Below are 20402 nucleotides of genomic sequence, written 5' to 3'. Positions count from 1 at the left end.
TCAGCTGTTTATTTATATGCTGTTGTAGAACAGGTGAACATTATCTAATGTGTCATGAGTAGCAGTCACCTCTCACAGCTCACAGTCATTATTTTAAGTAGAAAGTTTTTTCTCCCAAGCGATTTCAGGGTTGAGCAATGCCAAAAGAATAGATCAGTGTCTGTCTCTGGATTTAAAGGGTATGCTAAGCCTAATCGTTGGACATTGCTGCCGCACGTCGATGCAATCTTCATGAAGGACTTTTACTATATCTGTGGGAACCGTTGAAACCTTACCAGTCCTGAGGGTTCCTAATTTTTACCATTATATCCACTGATCTTCTCTATTACCGCCTGTAGGGTCCATCAAAATAGGTTGCAGCAACTTTTCTTTTCTTTTTCTTTTTGGTGTATGTTTGAGGAACACTCTGTAGCCAACGTTGATAGTTTGATTTTTGTAACTTGGTAATATTTTCCATTTCTTCTCTACTTTCTTCGCCGTAAACCTGGCATCTATCATAAACTTTCTTTGCAACTGCAGCCATTTCCTCTTCATAGGGTCAATATCATAAACTTTCCTTGCATTGCAGCCATTTCCTCTTCATGGGAGTAAATATCATAAGCTTTCCTTGCAATTGCAGCAATTTCCTTTTCATAGGAGTCAATATCATAAACTTTCCTTGCAATTGCAACCATTTCCTCTTTATAGGAGTCAATATCATAAACTTTCCTTGCAATTGCAGCCATTTCCTCTTTACAGGAGTAAATATCATACCAGGGCTGCTGAATTTTTTTCTAACAGTGTAGGGTACAGGAGGATCTCTGAAATCCTCTCTCTGTCTCTCTCGATAAATTAGGGACTCCTTTGTGGTGCGATAATACGTAGCATTATAGGCCAAGATGTCTATAAGTAGCATTATATCCAAGCGGACACATTTCCTAGAACATTCTCCTCAAAATGTTAACAACAGTATAATTTACGCGCTTTATTATTCCATTCCATTTGTATGGTAAGCCGTTATTACCGTGTCGCCAGGTAACTTCTAATTTATCTCTGCATCACGGAATTAACGAACTCTGAACCTTGACCTGTAACAACTGTCTGAGGAACACCGTGTACACAAACAACATCCACATTACAACGCCCTTGCCATTTCGGGCTTCCTTACTCGTAAATTACTATAATCAAATACCTTTTAAAACATCAACTATGGGCATTACGTATCGAACCCCATTGTCCGATACCCATGGGACCCACAAGGTCCATGTATTCTTCAAAAGGGCGGTGGCGTCTGGATATTGCCGCCAGGAGCAGGGTGCAGTTCCCAACTCACTTTTAAAGCGACTACCATGGCGCACTTCCTTACATAATTTTCTACATCCCGTTTCATTCCAGGCCAAGCGAACTTTCTACCGACATAGCGTAACTTTGGTTCCTCCGTGCCCTGCAGTGGCGGCGAATGAGCCAAGTTATCGCCTTAAATACTTGGGGTAGAATCACCACCTTAGTGGCTTCTCCGTGCGGACTCACTTAAACACATCATTTATTTCCACCTGTAACTCTGACAGGGGCGGCATCTCACATTATGCCCATCTTCAACACAATATAACATAATTTCCACCTGTACACCTCTAACAGGGGCATCTCAGATTATGCCCATCTTCAATACAATATAACACATTTTCCACCTGTACCTCTAACAGGGGCGGCATCTCACATTATGCCTTTTTCTCTGAGTCTTTGCTCAATTTTTCATTCTTGAGGCTTCCTTCTTTTAGCATGCTTATATGCCGGCTGCTCATCATGCAGCTCACTAATCTCCTGAATACTCCAGTCAAGTGTGTGGCCAATACACTCACTATTCAGGTCCATACATATCATGTATTTTATTTTCTAATTTTGGCACCTGTTTCTTTTTCTGCACTAGTGCAATACCATGCCTCATTATCCACGTGTTCCACGGTTTTGTTGTTCCCCATCCTACAAACATTATCGCGCGTGTCCTTCTAATTCAATCTCAGTGTCCTGTAAGCCTTCATCCTTGATAAAAAAAAATCTGCTACTATATTTTCCTTGCCAGGCAAATGATTGATTGTGAAACCATACTCACTCATGAGAGTCTGCCATCTAGCTATCCTGCCGTTGGGACTAGCCACCTGTAACAACCAGACTAAAGGTCTGTGATCCGTGTGGATCTCAATAGGGTAACCCAGTATTAATGAGCGGTTTACGTGCAACCCATAGATTACAGTTAAAGCCTCTCGTTCAACTGTACTGTACCGCTGTTCTGCCGCGTTCAATTTCTCACTAAAAAAAGATACAGGTCTTAGTTTATCATCATTATCCTGTTGCTGCAATACTCCACCAGTACTGTAGTAGGATCATAAGTGACTGTACCAAGCATTCTATCATAAGGGTTGAGAACGCAATTTTGTTTCATCCGTCCATATGAGTGGAGTTTTATTTATTTATTTATTTATTTATTTTATTTTATTTATTTATTTATTTATTATTATTATTATTATTTTTTTTTTTTTGTGTGTGTACCTTTCTTCCCTTTGTAAATCTTTAGAAGAGGAGCAACAATTTGTGAATAATTTGCAATAAATTTGCGATAATAATTAGTCAATTCAAGAAATGACTGTAAATCATGAACAGTTTGGGGGGCCGGGATGTTTTGTATAGCCTCCAGCTTGCCAGATTGAGGTCGTATTCCCTCTGAGCTGATGACATGGCGGGTAATCTACTTTGTCCTTAAAAAGTTACACTTCTCCATCTTAAGAGTCAGTTTGGCTTCCTTTAAGCGATCCAGAATTTGTTCTAAGTTATCTGCGTGATTAGAAAATATATAAGGGATAATTATGTCATCAAGGTACACCTGAGCCTTGTTACCTAATAGTCCTGTAAGGACAGTGTTTATTATTTTCTTGAAGCAGGACGGGGCTGTTTTAAGGCCAAAGGGGAGGGAAGTAAATTCCCAATGTCCTGCTGGAGAAGAAAATGCCATCTTCTCTCTGCTGATTTCATCTTGGGGATTTGTGGTAACCCTGTTTCAAGTCTAGGCATGAAAAAAACTTACTATCTCCCAATTGATTGAGTATGGTAATTATATTAGGAGTGGGTACCGGTCGTCCCGCAGTGTTTTATTAAGTGCCCGGAAGTCAAACAAAAGTCGTAGTACTCCATCTTTTTTGCACTGGGATAAGTGGGGCATTATAGGGTGATCGCGAAGGGCGAATCACACCCTGTTGCTGGGCGATATAAGTTGTTTATTTACTCTGTCATGATAACTGATAGGAATGTTATATGAGCATCCTGTACTCTACTTCATCAGTGTTTTGCTTGATGGTGCTTAAAAAATAGGGCGTTACTGTTAATGGTTCTTTTTCTGTGTAAAACACTGCTATATATTAATCTATTAAGGACTTTAAAAACTGATTCTATCTCTTAACTTGGTAATTTAGCATCAACAATTTGATAGAGGCTTTCTTCCTTACTTCAAGCTCTTGGGCTTCAAGTCTGTTTTAGCTGTGTCAGCGGTCTGTACACTAGATACTTGTGGCAGATCAGCGTATTGCTCATGGTGACAGGCTTCACAAATCCTAACGTTGTATTATCATCTATCTTTACACTCACTTTCAATATTCAAATACGGCACAGTGACATAAGATCTTTGATTGTCAGGTGAAGGGGTTAACTTAACTATCCCTGAGCACAAGACTCTAGCCTGAGGAGTACTAACACAAGGCTCAAATAAAGCTTCACTTGCCTGTAGTTGCGTCACTAGCGTTATGTAACCTGCAACAGATGCATGCAGTTGCAAAGGTTCCGCTGCTTGGCAACGTACGGCCTTATTTTCAGTGAGACCTTCTTCATTTCCATCTACATTTAGCGAAGATCCTTCACCGCTAGATATAAGACATATTTTTCCTGGCATAATTGTATGGTTTCCCCTTCTATTATCAGTTTTAAGCTTCGTTCTTTTGTTCCTCATTTAGTTGCAATGTTTTCAAAATAATCTCGTGCTACACGACAAATCAGTACTCAACATAATATGAGTCGGAAAATCTACATCGCGTGTTATCAATAAGTCTTGGAAACTACTTTTTCCTTCCATATTAACTTGTCTTTTACCGTCATTTTCAATATGGTATCTTTGCACAGAGACAATATTCACGGGTTTCGCTTCACATTCATTTACTGCGAGCCCTAATTCTTTAATAAATTCATCCGTTAAAAACTCACACACGCTCCTGTTTCTAGGAGCGCTGCCACTTTTGCATATGTATTATCATGAGTAGTGCGATCTGCCTAACAAAGTTACTCTTGAGTTATGTTGATTATAGCCTTCTTGTCATTATTTTTAAGGTCACTCCCTTGTTCGTCATAGCCTTCTTTTCCTTGTATTCATGTGAGGCGGTTACTCCCTTCTTCGTTATAGCCTTCATCTTATTATAATAAAGGTCACTCCCTTGTTCGTTATAGCCTTCATCTTATTATATTAAAGGTTACTCCCTTGTTCGTTATAGCCTTCATCTTATTATATTAAAGGTTACTCCTTGTTCGTTATAGCCTTCATCTTATTATATTAAAGGTTACTCCTTGTTCGTTATTGCCTTCATCTTATTATATTAAAGGTCACTCCTTGTTCGTTATAGCCTTCATCTTATTATATTAAAGGTTACTCCCTTGTTCGTTATAGCCTTCATCTTATTATATTAAAGGTTACTCCCTTGTTCGTTATAGCCTTCATCTTATTATATTAAAGGTTACTCCCTTGTTCGTTATAGCCTTCATCTTATTATATTAAAGGTTACTCCTTGTTCGTTATAGCCTTCATCTTATTATATTAAAGGTTACACCTTGTTCGTTATAGCCTTCATCTTCTTATATTACAGGTTACTCCCTTGTTCGTTATAGCCTTCATCTTATTATAATAAAGGTCACTCCCTTGTTCGTTATAGCCTTCATCTTATTATATTAAAGGTTACTCCCTTGTTCGTTATAGCCTTCATCTTATTATATTAAAGGTTACTCCCTTGTTCGTTATAGCCTTCATCTTATTATATTAAAGGTTACTCCTTATTGGTTATAGCCTTCATCTTATTATATTAAAGGTTACTCCCTTGATCGTTATAGCCTTCATCTTATTATATTAAAGGTTACTCCCTTGATCGTTATAGCCTTCATCTTATTATATTAAAGGTTACTCCCTTGTTCGTTATAGCCTTCATCTTATTATATTAAAGGTTACTCCCTTGATCGTTATAGCCTTCATCTTATTATATTAAAGGTCACTCCCTTGTTCGTTATAGCCTTCATCTTATTATATTAAAGGTCACTCCTTGTTCGTTATAGCCTTCATCTTATTATATTAAAGGTTACTCCCTGTTTTGTTCTTCGCTCATTTCCGTTTTCCACTGCAAGTGTGCATATTTATTTATTTATTTATTTATTATTCATTTATTTATTTAATGTTATTTGTAGTAGTTAACTGAGGGCACTACCTGGCCTCCTCTTCCTCTGATTCTCTTACTTCACACATTTATCTTAATACTTCACACTATTGTCCATATTCTTCATTTTTTTTTTTTCATTAATGACTTTTTTATCCATACCTCACACTTTTCTTAGTATTTCACATTTTTTCTATATCATACTCTACACTTCCTACCTGGGGCCGGGTTAGGCCTTTATAAAGTCACTCTGTGGCTGCATGCCTGCCAGCCTACCTCCACCCTGTGGCGTAGAGCCCGTGCTCCCCTCCATCCTGGGGTAACAATCCTAAAACAGGGCGCTGCAGCTGCCTGTCACCTGACACCCTCTCACTGATGAATGGATCGCGGCGTGGAGAGAGACTGCCCATCCCTTTCCACTCCGCCCGGGAAGGAACTCATGAATTCTCGGTTGAGTCGCGTGTGCTACCCATTGCACTACAGAACAACAGTGGTTGGCCAGAGTTTCCATTACCATATCGTCAAAGTCCATGTCCTCCGGAAGAACCATTAATTATATAATTAAATCGTCACTATTATTTCCGCCACTTAAAACGAGCAAAGCTTAATGAAAATAAGAGGCGTTTTCTCGTCAGAGTAAATTAAACAAAAGCACTGTAGCCATGTCCCTATTTATCCCTATACCGCTGCCGCCAGTTTTAGACCCTTCTTTTCTTGTATTAAATCAACTCTTTTATCACTCATTAATTACTCCATAAATGATCTCACCGTCTCGTATCCCTGGCAGCGTGATCCGGCTTAAGTTGTTATTGGAGACTGGTGTTCGGGGATAAACAAGGGAAAAAGTAAATATACATTTATTTAAGATTAAATGAAAATAATTGCCTTACGCAATATTCTATGCTCAGACGATCATAACACTGGCATATTCAGCAATGGATGCAACATATGACAAACGACATGTCTTAAACATAATACTACAATATGTGCTCAGTTGTTGCCAATAATAATAACACTCGTCGTTCCACAAGCAGTGGTTTGTATCTCTCTGCTTACATCACAATCATTATGTACTCTCTTCACAAAATCCTAATAACACATTCCTGTAGTATAATCTACTACAAGTCATGGAAACACCCAATTTTACCACACCCAGTGGTTTTACCTTTGCTTTACATCGCAAACAAATAATCACAATCCTGTCCCACTCACAATCCTACTTCACATCTCCTACATTATAATCTCCAGGACAATACAGTCGGTTTCCCTTAGATTCTCGAATTTCTTCTCACTATTAAGTTCACTACAGCCATTCTCGGATGAGTTTTTATTAGGTATTCTTGAGGCGAGAACCAAGCTCTGTCTACAGATAACACTGATTTCTAGGCCACATTTTCTTTGCTTTAGGCGGACTTACATCCTTGACACGCCCTTAATTTTCTACATAACCAGTGGCCAATACTTCCTGTCACACCCATCTGCTCGCTCATTATGTTGTATTGTTTTACTTCTCCTGCTATTCGTGGAGTCAGTCTTAAGACACTCCCTCAGTGATATTTCTGTTAAATTATTGGCTCATAACATATCGCCCACGACTGGCGTCACAGGTCAGAGTCTTTTCAATGGTTGTTCACTTTCTGACCCGCCCACTGGGCATCTGTTTTCTGTACCTGAGTCTGGGTATCTGTTTTCCTTTACCCTCGTTGTTTCCCCTCTTTGGTACTTGAGATGCTTACACTGTTATATATGTCACTTTTTTTGTTAGTGTTTGTCCTGTCAGATGTCTACACAGTTGTATACCTGCCTTTCCTCTCTGGGTATCTGTTTTCCTTTACCCTCGTTGTTTCCCCTCTTTTGTACTTGAGATGTTTACACTTATATATATGTCACCCTTTTTGTTAGTGTTTGTCCTGTCAGGTGTTTACACAGTTGTATATCTCACTCCTCTGTTTCCTCGTTTTCTGGGTCCTGACACTCTTCTGTATTTCAGTAATAATAATAATAGTATCTGCATTCTATAAGTGACACTCCTCTTGTTCAGTTCATTGCCTACAGTGAGCTGCAGCCCGGGCAGGTTGTGCAGGCCACCGTCAACAGCTACGACAGCAACGGCGCACGGCTGGCGGTGAGCAAGCTGATGGCTGACCACGTGCCCTCACTGCACCTCACGGGCGGCCCCATGAAACACCCGAGAAAGCACATCATGGGGACCAGGTCACCGCCAGAGTGCTCAGGTCAACTCCAAGAGACAGCACCTTCTCCTGACCCTCAAGTCCCAGCTGGTTACAGCCAAGGGCCCATTCTTACCGAGTACTGCAGGCGGAGAACACTCTCACCATCGGCTACGTCATCAAGGTGCTGCCGCAGGGCCTCCTTGTAGGCATGTTCAATGACGTGAAAGGCTTCATCCCCAGGTCGCAGGTCAGCATTGAGTCGGGCATGAGTCTAGCCTCGGCATTCCACGAGGGACAAGTCGTTCGCTGCAGGGTCCTCAAGGTGTCCCCCGAGAAGCAGAACATCACCCTCAGTCTCCTGGTTGACGAGGATGTTCAGCCAATGAGTAGGGTGCCCAAGTCAGCGAGGAAGGTTGAGATGCGAGCAAGAGTCAGGTGTGTGGTGGACGAGGTGAGGACGCATGTTATCACAGTCACTGTCCTGCCCCACAACGTCGAGGCTTCCATACCTGTCCACCACCTCTCGGATGACCGAGCAAGTGCCAGCTGCTGAGGAGGTGCTGAAGGAAGGGACGAGATCATGAATGCCGTGGTGTTCAGCAGGTGCCCGGCTCACCGTCACCCTCCTCTCAAAAATTGAAGGATGCCTCTCAGGATAAGGCCAAGAGGGGGTGGAGCAAGGGGCCGACAGCTCTCCCAGCGAGGACAGCCAGCGAGTGGGTGATGCCATGTACTATTGTTCCACATACACAACCTTTATTTGATTTTTAGGTGATTTTATTTTATTATTATCATTATTTTTTTTACGTTTCAGCTCATGGCGCTCGTAGGTTTTCTTGATGGAGATTTATGGACATTTACACACACACACACACACACACACACACACACACACACACTGTTACACATAGGTATCTAAAGCAGTGGTTCCCAACATTCTTCCACTCACGACCCTACTCACAAAATCCTGAAGCCCACACAACTCCCTGAGATCAGTGGCTTGCCTTGCACAATTTTTTAATGCACCAATACCCAGGTCTGACATGCTCCTCATATAACCTGATGTTCCCTCTTAGCACTCAGCACCAGCAGCATAAGAGCATAGAATATACAGTGCCCTCTCGAGTTTCACGCTATCCGAGTTTCGCGGTTAGTCCTAAATTCTTACCATCCCGACTTTCACGCATTATCACCCATACGCCATGGTGTACTTGGCGTATAGGATAATCCGGCCCTGAATATATCTTGATTCAAAGTTCAAACAGTGTTGTCTTCCCCTCCCAGGAGATGAAGGCCAGTGAGGGTGATGAGGTGGAAGGTGGTGGCGGTGCCAAGCCTTGCCTCACACTGGGAACCCAGGCTTTGTGTGGGAAGTTCCCGACACGCCGGAGTTCATGGACTCCTCAGGCGGTGAGGACCAAGGCGTGCCAAAGGTTTGTACTGATTGATTCTGTCCTATAAAGTGAAATTGATCTCCTGTTGATGTGTGTTGTTTTCCAGGGTCTGTTTACTACAAGATGAGTCTCCTTGTAGATATGTTCCTTTAGGTTCATGCTACCCTGTACCTCCATCCTAGTTGTTATCCTGAGGCATGTCCCTTCCTCCTAACACTAACAGAAAGAGGATAAGAGATGAAGGGGTCTGTTTACTGCCTTATAACTATGTGCATTTAGGTTCATACTGCCCCATAGCTCACTCCCCTATGTTATCCTGAGGCACCTTTCTCTCTATGACTAACAGAAGAAAGAGAAGAGAATGCGGAAGTCAGAAATAATAGCCCAGTCCAAGGAGGAGGAGCAACAGTTCTCGGCTGGAGGAGGGCGGCGCTCGCCACAGTCAGCCATGGACTTTGAGGCCATGCTCCAGGGTGGTCCAAACTCATCAGCCGTGTGGATACAGTTCATCAGTTCCCACCTTGAGGTACTAATGCAAGAGTTAGCCGGCACTGTCTTTCCTTTCATGAGTAAAAAAAAAATAGAATTTGCTACAGCTCATCAGTTTCCACCTTGAGGTACAGCTTCCCAATGCAAGAGTTAAGCAGTGCCTCCATTTTTTCTTTCCTTTTGCCAGTAAATTCTAGAAGCACTTTCCTCTGTGTGTGTCTCCTATCTATAACAGTCTCTTTCAGGAGGAGACCCTCAACACAGCTCTCACATTAAAAGTACATTCTTCATTTTCTTCTTTCCTTTCCTTCCTTAATTCTTCCTTTCATTCTTCCCTTTCCTTCATTTTTCACTTCTTTCTTCCCTTCCCTTCCCTTCATTCTTCATTTTCTTCTTTCCTTTCCCTTCCTTTATTCTTCCTTTCATTCTTCCCTTTCCTTCATTTTCCTTCTTTCTTCCTTCCTTCCTTCATTCTTCATTTTCTTCTCCTTCCTTTACCTTCATTCTTCCCTTTTTCCTCCCTTCCCTTTCCTTCCATCAGTGGATCGCTGCTTTTTATTTGGACAGCAAGTTGTGAAAGAAAGAGTTGCCAATAAAATGAATAGGAAAAATTTGCCCTGGATTATTGGGCAGCATAGTGATGGTGTGTTGGCATGTCCCCAGAGTGCCGAGGTGGACAAGACCAAGGCAGTGTCACTGCGAGCCAGCAGGTGATGGGCCTTTGGGAGGAGGGGCGCCTGAGCGTGTGGACAGTGCTGCTGAGGCTGGAGGGGCTCTCTGGCGGTTGACTTTCAGTGGTAGCCTGGTAAATACACTTCCAGGTCTTTCTCTGCCTCTGTGGTGGATAGTGGAGTGTTTCCCATGTGGTATTGGTGTGCTGGATATCCCTTCACTGGTAGCCTGGTAACATACACTCCCAGGTCTTTCTCTACCTCTGTGGTGGATAGTGGAGTGTTTCCCATGTGGTATTGGTGTGCTGGATGTCCCTTCACTGGTAGCCTGGTAACATACACTCCCAGGTCTTTCTCTGCCTCTGTGGTGGATAGTGGAGTGTTTCCCATGTGGTATTGGTGTGCTGGATATCCCTTCACTGGTAGCCTGGTAACATACACTCCCAGGTCTTTCTCTGCCTCTGTGGTGGATAGTGGAGTGTTTCCCATGTGGCATTGGTGTGCTGGATATCCCTTCACTGGTAGCCTGGTAACATACACTCCCAGGTCTTTCTCTGCCTCTGTGGTGGATAGTGGAGTGTTTCCCATGTGGCATTGGTGTGCTGGATATCCCTTCACTGGTAGCCTGGTAACATACACTTCCAGGTCTTTCTCTGCCTCTGTGGTGGATAGTGGAGTGTTTCCCATGTGGCATTGGTGTGCTGGATATCCCTTCACTGGTAGCCTGGTAACATACACTTCCAGGTCTTTCTCTGCCTCTGTGGTGGATAGTGGAGTGTTTCCCATGTGGCATTGGTGTGCTGGATATCCCTTCACTGGTAGCCTGGTAACATACTCCCAGGTCTTTCTCTGCCTCTGTGGTGGATAGTGGAGTGTTTCCCATGTGGTATTGGTGTGCTGGATATCCCTTCACTGGTAGCCTGGTAACATACTCCCAGGCCTTTCTCTGCCTCTGTGGTGGATAGTGCAGTGAGTGTTTCCATGTGGCATTGGTGTGCTGGATATCCCTTCACTGGTAGCCTGGTATACACTCCCAGGTCTTTCTCTGCCTCTGTGGTGGATAGTGCAGTGAGTGTTTCCCATGTGGTATTGGTGTGCTGGATATCCCTTCACTGGTAGCCTGGTAACATACCTCCCAGGTCTTTCTCTGGCTCTGTGGTGGATAGTGGATTGTTTCCCATGTGGTATTGGTGTGCTGGATATCCCTTCACTGGTAGCCTGGTAACATACACTCCCAGGTCTTTCTCTGCCTCTGTGGTGGATAGTGGAGTGTTTCCCATGTGGTGGTGTGCTGGATATCCCTTCACTGGTAGCCTGGTAACATTATAGTCCCAGGTCTTTCTCTGCCTCTGTGGTGGATAGTGCAGTGAGTGTTTCCCATGTGGTATTGGTGTGCTGGATATCCCCTCCCAAGGTGCATGACTCTACATTTTTCTTCATTGAATTGTGGCTGCCACTTTTTGTTCCATTCCTGTAGCTTGGTGATGTTGTAGGAAATCTGCAGTCAGGGTTAACTCTATCTCATGTCCTTAGCAATAGCCTTCAATAAGCTTCTGGTGCTAATGGCGTTGTGTCCCTCCAGGAGGCCGAGGGTGTGCTTCAACATGTCCAAGAAGTTCAGTCAGGAGCTGAGTGTGTGGGTGAAGGCCGGGACTCTTCTTCTTCAGTCACATCATGGCTGGGAAGGGGCGTCGCTTCTTTGAGCAGGCTCGCTCTCTCGACAAGAAGGACCGTGAGTCACTCTTCCTCCTCAAAGCTGTCACTTAGTTTATCCAGCCTTCCAGTGCATTTTGTCACCTCAAAGCCCCATGTAGTGCACTCCTTGGAGCCTTGTCAGCAGCCTTCTTCACACCAAGGCTACAGCTCCGAGGAATACTTTGTTGTCTTCTACACTAGACTTTATGTACCATCAAGACACCCTTCCTGAAACTTAGCTTTCGTATGGCCACTCTTCTAGCTCTGTTTTATAGGAGCAGTGATTAGCAGGCTTTTTTTCCCCTTGAGCTGCTTCCTTTATCGTAAAAACATTAAAACTCCTGACTGAGGCTTTATCTAAGGGCCTCATTTCTCACATTGCAGATGTGGAGCTCATCAACCGGTTTGGCCAGCTTGAGTTTCGCTTTGGGGAGACCGAGTGCGGTCGGACCATGTTTGAGTCCCTCCTCAGCACCTACTGGAAGAGGCTGGACATCTGGAGTGTCTACGTGGACCTGCTCACCAAGGCCAAGGACACTGAGGGGGCAAGGTGAGGCTGGTGTGATGTAACCATGGGTGTCATTCTTGCTCTATAGATTCTGCTGAGGCCAAGGCTGGAGGGACAACTTTTACATGGAGGCTTTTTGTCAAGGGGCTATGTTATTCCTCAGTCAAAAGTTTTATGGGGACGATCAACTTGGACAAGAATACAGTGGGGTAGTCACAATAACATGGTCTTGTTGGGCATCATTTTTGCTCTATAGATTCTGCTGAGGCCAAGGCTAGAGGGACAGCTTTTACATGGAGGCTGTTTGTCAAGGGGCTATGTTATTCCTCAGTCAAAAGTTGTATGGGGACAATCAACAAGAATATAGTGGGGTAATGACATGGTCTTGTTGTGCTTCATTTTTGCTTTATAGACTTGAGGGCATAGCTGGGCATGATAACAGAAAACCTTATTCCCGATAACCGTTAACTGATAATGAAAAACCTTAATGGCAATAACTGATATTCGTTAACTAGAGACACAAATATAGGCGATAACCGATATACGATACCAGATATTAATCCACAATTCCTATACTAGCTAGCGATAAGTCCGATAGATTGATTGATTGATTGATTGATAGTTTATTGTTGCAGGTAAACAACAAGGGAGAAGGGAGGAACATGCCATCCCAACCCCCAGGCAGGACAGAGTGTGATTATACAACTATTAATACATGGAGGTAGCACCATGAAACTAAAAAGATACAATGGTAGGAAGGAAAGCACAACAAGGGAGGGGGCGGTACCTCCCCCTGGACAATAAGACAATAAAATGTGGGGACGGAGAACATTGCCCAAGCACTAGATGGGAATGAATACAGAGATAGAGTAAATACTAGTCCTTAAAGTAAAATGGCGAAAACGATATTATATTGATATTTCAGATAGAACAACATTGATGAATTCAAATTTTCATTATCTGTATTTTAGGAAACTTACAAAACCTTAAAACCACCGTTGTGCCATTACATATGGGCGTTGATACTAGAAATGCCTGAACCGGTGTTGTGTTATTTGGCGTCCCCACCGTCAAAATTGTTTACAAACACTGGTCTCTCGTGAAGCAGTGCATGCTCAGACCAGCAAGCATAGACCTGTACAGTCTCACAAAGCTTTTAAACCGTAAGTAAGGGTTGTTGGAAGGCTGAATCAGACATATAGTACAACTACCACCATCCTCGCTGTTTCTAGGGCGACACTCTGTACGAGTTGTATTTATATGTACAGAGTGCGTCGTTCTAGAAACAGCAGGATGGTGGTACTATATGTTTGATTCAGCTTTCCAGCAACTCTTAATGTGTTAAAAAGCATTGTGAGACTGTACAGAGCTATAATGGTTTGAGCATGCCAGTTCATGAGAGACCAGTGTTTAACCTAACGCCAGCTTTGGCGATGGGACACCAAATAACACAACACCAGTGCCTTCAATACCATGACATGCTCACCAACGAATATGGAATATCAAATTTGAGGCAGTGAATAATCATTTTTTGGAGGCAAAGTTAAATGATTTTGCTCAATGATGTATTGATTTTTGAGTAGCATAAAAATAATAACCTAGTGTTTTAATTTTCATGACCTAAGCATGAAATCTCATCACGACTATTTCATACCCAGTTTTCATACAACACCGGGCCGCATGCGCAGTAAGGAGACAAAAAATGTTCCTGAGATGCGGAAAAAAAAGTAGCGATTATCGCTGGTTTGGTTACAAAAATAACGAAGATACCGATATATATTTAAATAAGTAGCGGATGGTCGATAATCCGATTTTTGTTATCAGCGATAAAGTATCGCGATAACTTATGATAACAGCTATGTGAGGACTGTACATATGGACTACAATGTAGAGGCAAATGCGGGATACTCACTCATCACAGCTGAAAGAACAGTATATTTGGAATGTATACTGCTTGTGTTGTTTTATTTTTACAGGTTGTGCGGTGCGAAGGCCTGACTCTCCAGCAGGTCACCTGTACAGCAAACAAGAGCAAGAGAGAGGCCAAAACAAACCCCGCCATTTAATTTATTTCTTGTTTTGTCATATTTTTCTCGTGTGGTATGAATGTTGGCTGAAACATGTGGAGGCTGTGGAAGAGGAGAAAATAGGGGGAGAAGAAGCGGCAGGGGGAGAGATGGGACCTGGGGAGGAATTTTTTCGAGGGAAGAAGGGAGAAGGAGGGAAGGAAGATGTATTTTGACTGGGGAGGAAAGGAAGGAAGGGAGGACAGAATGGGGAGGAGGAGGGAGGGAAGGAAGATGTATTTTGACTGGGGAGGAAAGGAAGGCAGGGAGGACAGAATGGGGAGGAGGAGGGAGGGAAGGGAAGATGTATTTTGACTGGGGAGGAAAGGAAGGAAGGGAGAGCATGATTCGGGGGAGGAGGGAGGGAAGGAAGATGTATTTTGACTGGGGAGGAAAGGAAGGAAGGGAGAGCATGATTCGGGGGAGGAGGGAGGGAAGGAAGATGTATTTTGACTGGGGAGGAAAGGAAGGAAGGGAGAGCATGATTGGGGAGGGAGGAGGGAAGGAAGATGTATTTTGACTGGGGAGGAAATGAGGAAGGAGAGCATGATTAGGGAGGAGAGGCGAAGGAAGATGTATTTTGACTGGGAGGAAAGGAAGGAAGGAGGACAGAATGTGGAGGGGGAGGAGGTAGGGAAGGAAGATGTATTTTGACTGGGGAGGAAAGGAAGGAAGGAAGAACATGATTGGGGGAAGGAGGGAAGCTAGGAAGATGTATTTTAACTGGGGAGGAAAGGAAGGAAGGGAGAGCATGATTGGGGGGAGGGAGGGAAGGAAGGAAGATGTATTTTGACTGGGGAGGAAAGGAAAGAAGGGAGAACATGATTGGGGGGAGGGAGGGAGGGAAGGAAGATGTATTTTGACTGGGGAGGAAAGAACATAGGGAGCCTGCAAGAGGCCTTATGGCTTACACAGGGCAGCTCCAGATTCTCTCCCACTACCACCTGTCGTCCTCGTCCATGTAGCTATCCAGTCTACTCTTAAAACAAGCTATCGTCCCTGCACTAACTATGTGATTGCTGAGTCTATTCCATTCCCCACCACCCTACTACTAAACCAATGTGCCTATATCTCTCCTAAATCTATAATTTTCTCATTTAAATCCATTACTGCGAGTTCTATCCTGCTGGCTAATTCTCAGTACTTTACTTATATCGCCTTTGTTGTAACCCTTGACCCATTTGAATACTTCTATCAGATCTCCCCGCACTCTTCGTCTTTCTAGTGAATAAATATAAGTTTAGATGTTTCAGCCTATTTTGATATGGGTGGTTCCTCAGCCCCTGAATCATCTTGGTCATCCTCCTCTGAACTGATTCTAGCAAGTTGATGTCCATTCTGTAGTGTGGGCACCAAAACTGGACAGGATAATCTAAGTGTGGCTAACTAACGCTAAATAGAGTCTGAGGATGACCTCTGCACTCTGCACTGTTGGTTACCGTCCTGTTAATAAAGCCTAATAATACCCTGTTAGCCCTATTCTTCGCACTAATACATTGCTTCCTTAGTTGTAGGTCAGAGTTCACTAACAGTCCTAAATCCCTTTCACACTCTGCTCTACCTATAGAGTCTAAACTATACCCATGTAATGGGTTGCGTGTTCCTAAACTAAATGCGTTACACTTGGTGATGTTAAAATTCATCTGCCATTTCTCTGACCAAGCTGACAGTTTGTTGAGATCCTCCTACAGTGCTCTAGCATCCTCCCCTGTCCTAATAGTGCATCCCATCTGCAAATTTACCTATGTCACTAGTTATCCCATTGTCTATGTCATTGATGTAGATAATGAATAAAAAGCGGAGTCGTTCACACGCCACCGTGCTGCACGCTCCGCATACGATACATTTGATACATTTAGATCCTCGTCAGTAGCAGCGGGGCCCCGAATTCGTCGCGGCAGTAGCACGCCCCCAATGGTCTCTCCCGACGTGCCGTGAAGCACACCCTATAATTTAAATGATGTGCCTTTGAAGTCCGGTTGTCAGCAACTGAGGGGCCAGCATTTCCTCATCACGCCTACATCGTCGCATCCCCTTACCGCTGTCTCGCCACTCTGGCGGAGTTATCTGGTTTCAGGTCCCGCTGGACTGCTAGTGCAGCGCTCCGCATGGGCGTCAACAATTACGATCAAAGCTCGATAAGAATCCTCGATACACTTTTTCAAAGTCGTAGTGAATGAGTGAGTCTTGATTGCTTTCGTGAATAGCCTTCTGATGTTTCTTTGAAGTTTGTGCGAGTCGACATTCAGGTCCTTGGCACCCTGCACGCTGTTGAGTTTATTGGATTGAACGCCACACCTTTCATGATCGAACCTCGTATTACTATTATTGGTATTTTATTCATTTATTTATTTATATGTTACCATACTTTACCAATTTGAAGAGCCTGGCTCTATCTATGTTAAAATGCCATCTCCCATCTATCGGACGAGTTGGCTTTGTCTGTCGTCATCGTCGGCATTGAGGAAAGGAATGAGTTACCGATCACTGTATCGTCAGTGAAGTTACTAATGAGATTATGGAGTCCACCATTAACGTCATTGATCATTGGTATCAGGTATAACCCAGCACTGGGCCAAAAAAATAAGCCTTGAGGGACACCACTAGGGCCAAGTGTCCATTCTAGAATCAAATCCATTGCTCACCACTCTTTGCTGTCAGTTGCGTAACCAACGTGTGGTCATTGGTGTAGTTTACTCTCACTATTCTGAACATCGAGATAGACTACGTCCAGTGATGATGCCATAAACAGTGACGAGTTCATTTTAAAAGGTCACTAAGTTCGACAAGCAGAAACTCTTGTTACGCAAGCCATGTTGAAAATCCTTTATTACCGAGTGACTTTCTTGGTAATTTACAAGGTGCCTCTAATTATGCTCTCGAGTGGCTTCCTACAACTGAAGTTAGATTGATGGGCCTGTAATTACGGTTCTCCTTTCTTAACACATTTTCCAATCTTGTGAAAGGGCATAATGAATCTGGTTGTGACGGTCGTGAAGAGAGTATGCGACACATTTCTCGATGTTTTCTTCCGTCGTTGACAAGTTTATGGAATCAGTTACCCAGTGAGATTGTCCTTTCTGCAGACATTTCTACATTTAAGTCTCGTGCGAATGTCTTTTTGAAACCGTCATTTTATTTCTCCTCCTTTTGGCTTTGACTGGCCAGTTTGGACTATTCGTTGCCTTCGCTTTTCTCCAGTACCTTTTGGTATTGTTTGTAGTTCAACTTGTTGTATCTGCACCCTGAAGGGAGGCTTTGCTAGTTCATAATAGAAATACTAATAACCACCTCATGAAATCTAGCCAAGCTTCATCTACGTTGGATCCTCTGATAATCGCATTTTGTTCATTTACGTCGAATCTCAGCGCAATTTTCCCCTATGGCAAGTTACACCATTATGAGCTCTCCTCTACCACAACATTACTGACTAGATTATTATTTTATTTTTGATTTTATATATATCTTTCCTGTCCAGACACTTCCCACGCGTGTGCCTCATCTCCCTTTTCCTCGTACGCCAGGTATGCATATCGCTTTCTTCCTTTCTTGAGTCGTAAATATCATCCCCATACATCCATGTCCACGTGCCCATTGTGTACTTCCGCATCACTTGAGGACCCAGTTTCTACCCTGCGGTCGCATGGCGGTCTTGACCTTATCATTTTTCTTTTTCTTAAGCGCGCCTGATGCGTTCTGCCTCATTAGCGAGGTCCCAGTATCCTCTCCACCTTTTGCCCAGAAGGCCGTAGACCCTAACGGTCTGTCCTGGTGAAAGACCCAACCTTGTTTTTGGCGCCCGTGCCACGTCTTCATCTGTGGATTCATCGATTCAGTCTCTTCCCGTCTGCCTCAAGGGGGTGTCTTGAGCCGTCATGGCCCGCCCTGACGGGAAGTGGCCCTTTCCTTGCGCGCCCACTACGTGTCTCCCCATTTGAGGCCCGAGTCCTTGATATTTGTGTTTGTGCAATGCGCCCAAGATCGCGTCCAATATGTATTTTCTCACCAATCGAGGACCCTGTGTCTTCTCCGTCTGCCTCGTGGCGTATTGGGCCGGTGTGGTCCACCCTGACGGAAAGCCGTGAATTTTCCTCGCGCTCATAATGTGTTTCCTCATTTGCAGCCCAGCGACTGTTGTCGCGGGCCATATCTCGTCGAGGCTGATGATCACGTTCATCCCTTACCCACAGCTTCATGCGATCCTCTACTATTGTTGCAAACAAGTGTGTTAACTCCTCTCCAGCCACAGGGCCGATGGGGATGATGACCCCGTAGGGTCTGTCGGCTCCAGTGCCTCTTCCACACCTGCCTCACAGCGGGTATTATAATCTATATAACACGCCCCGACCGAGCGGGTAAGCCTTCTTTACTCAACACTCGAGTCTAACGTACGTAACAAAAAATGCTGTTTACGTGAGAACTTGATTGATCTCCTTATTGACCTTTGCAAGTAGCTGACGTGAGGGGCGGAAGGGTCTGCCTCATAGATCTTAGGAAAGGAAGTTTGAGACGTACCTTGAATCAGCTCCTTGATGCTAGTAGACTCCATGGCTGGCCTTCCTCCTTGCCTTCCTCAAATTCCAGACTTTCCTCTCATTTTATTTTTTCCTCCTCCGTGTTGTATGTGTCTCTCTCTCTCTCTCTCTCTCTCTCTCTCTCTCTCTCTCTCTCTCTCTCTCTCTCTCTCTCTCTCTCTCTCTCTCTCTCTCTCTCTCTCTCTCTCTCTCTCTCTCTCTCTCTCTCTCTCTCTCTCTCTCTCTCTCTCTCTCTCTCTCTCTCTCTCTCTCTCTCTCTCTCTCTCTCTCTCTCTCTCTCTCTCTCTCTCTCTCTCTCTCTCTCCCTCTCTCTCTCTCTCTCTCTCTCTCTCTCTCTCTCTCTCTCTCTCTCTCTCTCTCTCTCTCTCTCTCTCTCTCTCTCTCTCTCTCTCTCTCTCTCTCTCTCTCTCTCTCTCCTCTCTCTCTCTCTCTCTCTCTCTCTCTCTCTCTCTCTCTCTCTCTCTCTCTCTCTCTCTCTCTCTCTCTCTCTCTCTCTCTCTCTCTCTCTCTCTCTCTCTCTCTCTCTCTCTCTCTCTCTCTCTCTCTCTCTCTCTCTCTCTCTCTCTCTCTCTCTCTCTCTCTCTCTCTCTCTCTCTCTCTCTCTCTCTCTCTGTTCTAATCATTCTTTCTTTATTTAGTTGTTTTATTTATATATATCCTCATCGTCTGTTTTACTTCCCTTTACTTACCTTAATCTCTCTCCTCACTTTCCTCCTCTCATACGTACATCCTTCTCGGTAAATCCTTTTCACTGTATCGTATATATAGTTCCATTATTTGCTTGTTTCCCTTCCTCCTCATCTCTTAACGTATAAGCAGGGCTTACGGCAGAGAAATCCTGAGCACAGTGACCTATTCTTACGTATATTAAAATGCGTTAACACACTGTTATCTCCACCTTTATCAAGGTGTGTGTATTTCTCAGCGTAATTTTGGTGGTTTCGTTCATTTCCTCCTCCAAGTTCAAGTCCATTTTTCTCCCTTTTTCTTCTTCTCTTTCTCCTTTCCTCCTACATCAAAAAACAGCTTAATCTTGACTCTTCCTCCTCCTGTCTTCCTCTTCCTCCTCCTCCTCTTCTTCGTTCCTTTCCTGTCTCCACTTTTATCAAGGTCTGTGTATTTCTCCGACGTAATTTTGGTGGTTTCGTTCATTTCCTCCTCCAAGTTCAAGTCCATTTCTCTCCCTTTTCTTTCCTCCCATACCAAAAAAGTTTAATCTTTCCTCTTCCTGTCTTCCTCCTACTCTTTTTTTCCTTGTTATCTCCACTTTCATCAAGGTCTGTGTATTTCTCCAGTGTAATTTTGAATTGTTTTCTTTCATTTTCTCCTCCAATTTCAAGTTATTTTTCTCTTTTCCTTACTCCTTTCCTCCTATGCTAAAAAATAGCTTAATCTTTCCTCTTCCTCCTCCTCCTTTTCGTTTCTTTGTAATCTC

This window comes from Eriocheir sinensis, chromosome 57 (genome assembly GCF_024679095.1).
Source record: "Eriocheir sinensis breed Jianghai 21 chromosome 57, ASM2467909v1, whole genome shotgun sequence".
Taxonomy (NCBI): Eukaryota; Metazoa; Arthropoda; class Malacostraca; order Decapoda; family Varunidae; genus Eriocheir; species Eriocheir sinensis.
Note: the sequence above shows the minus strand (reverse complement) of the source record.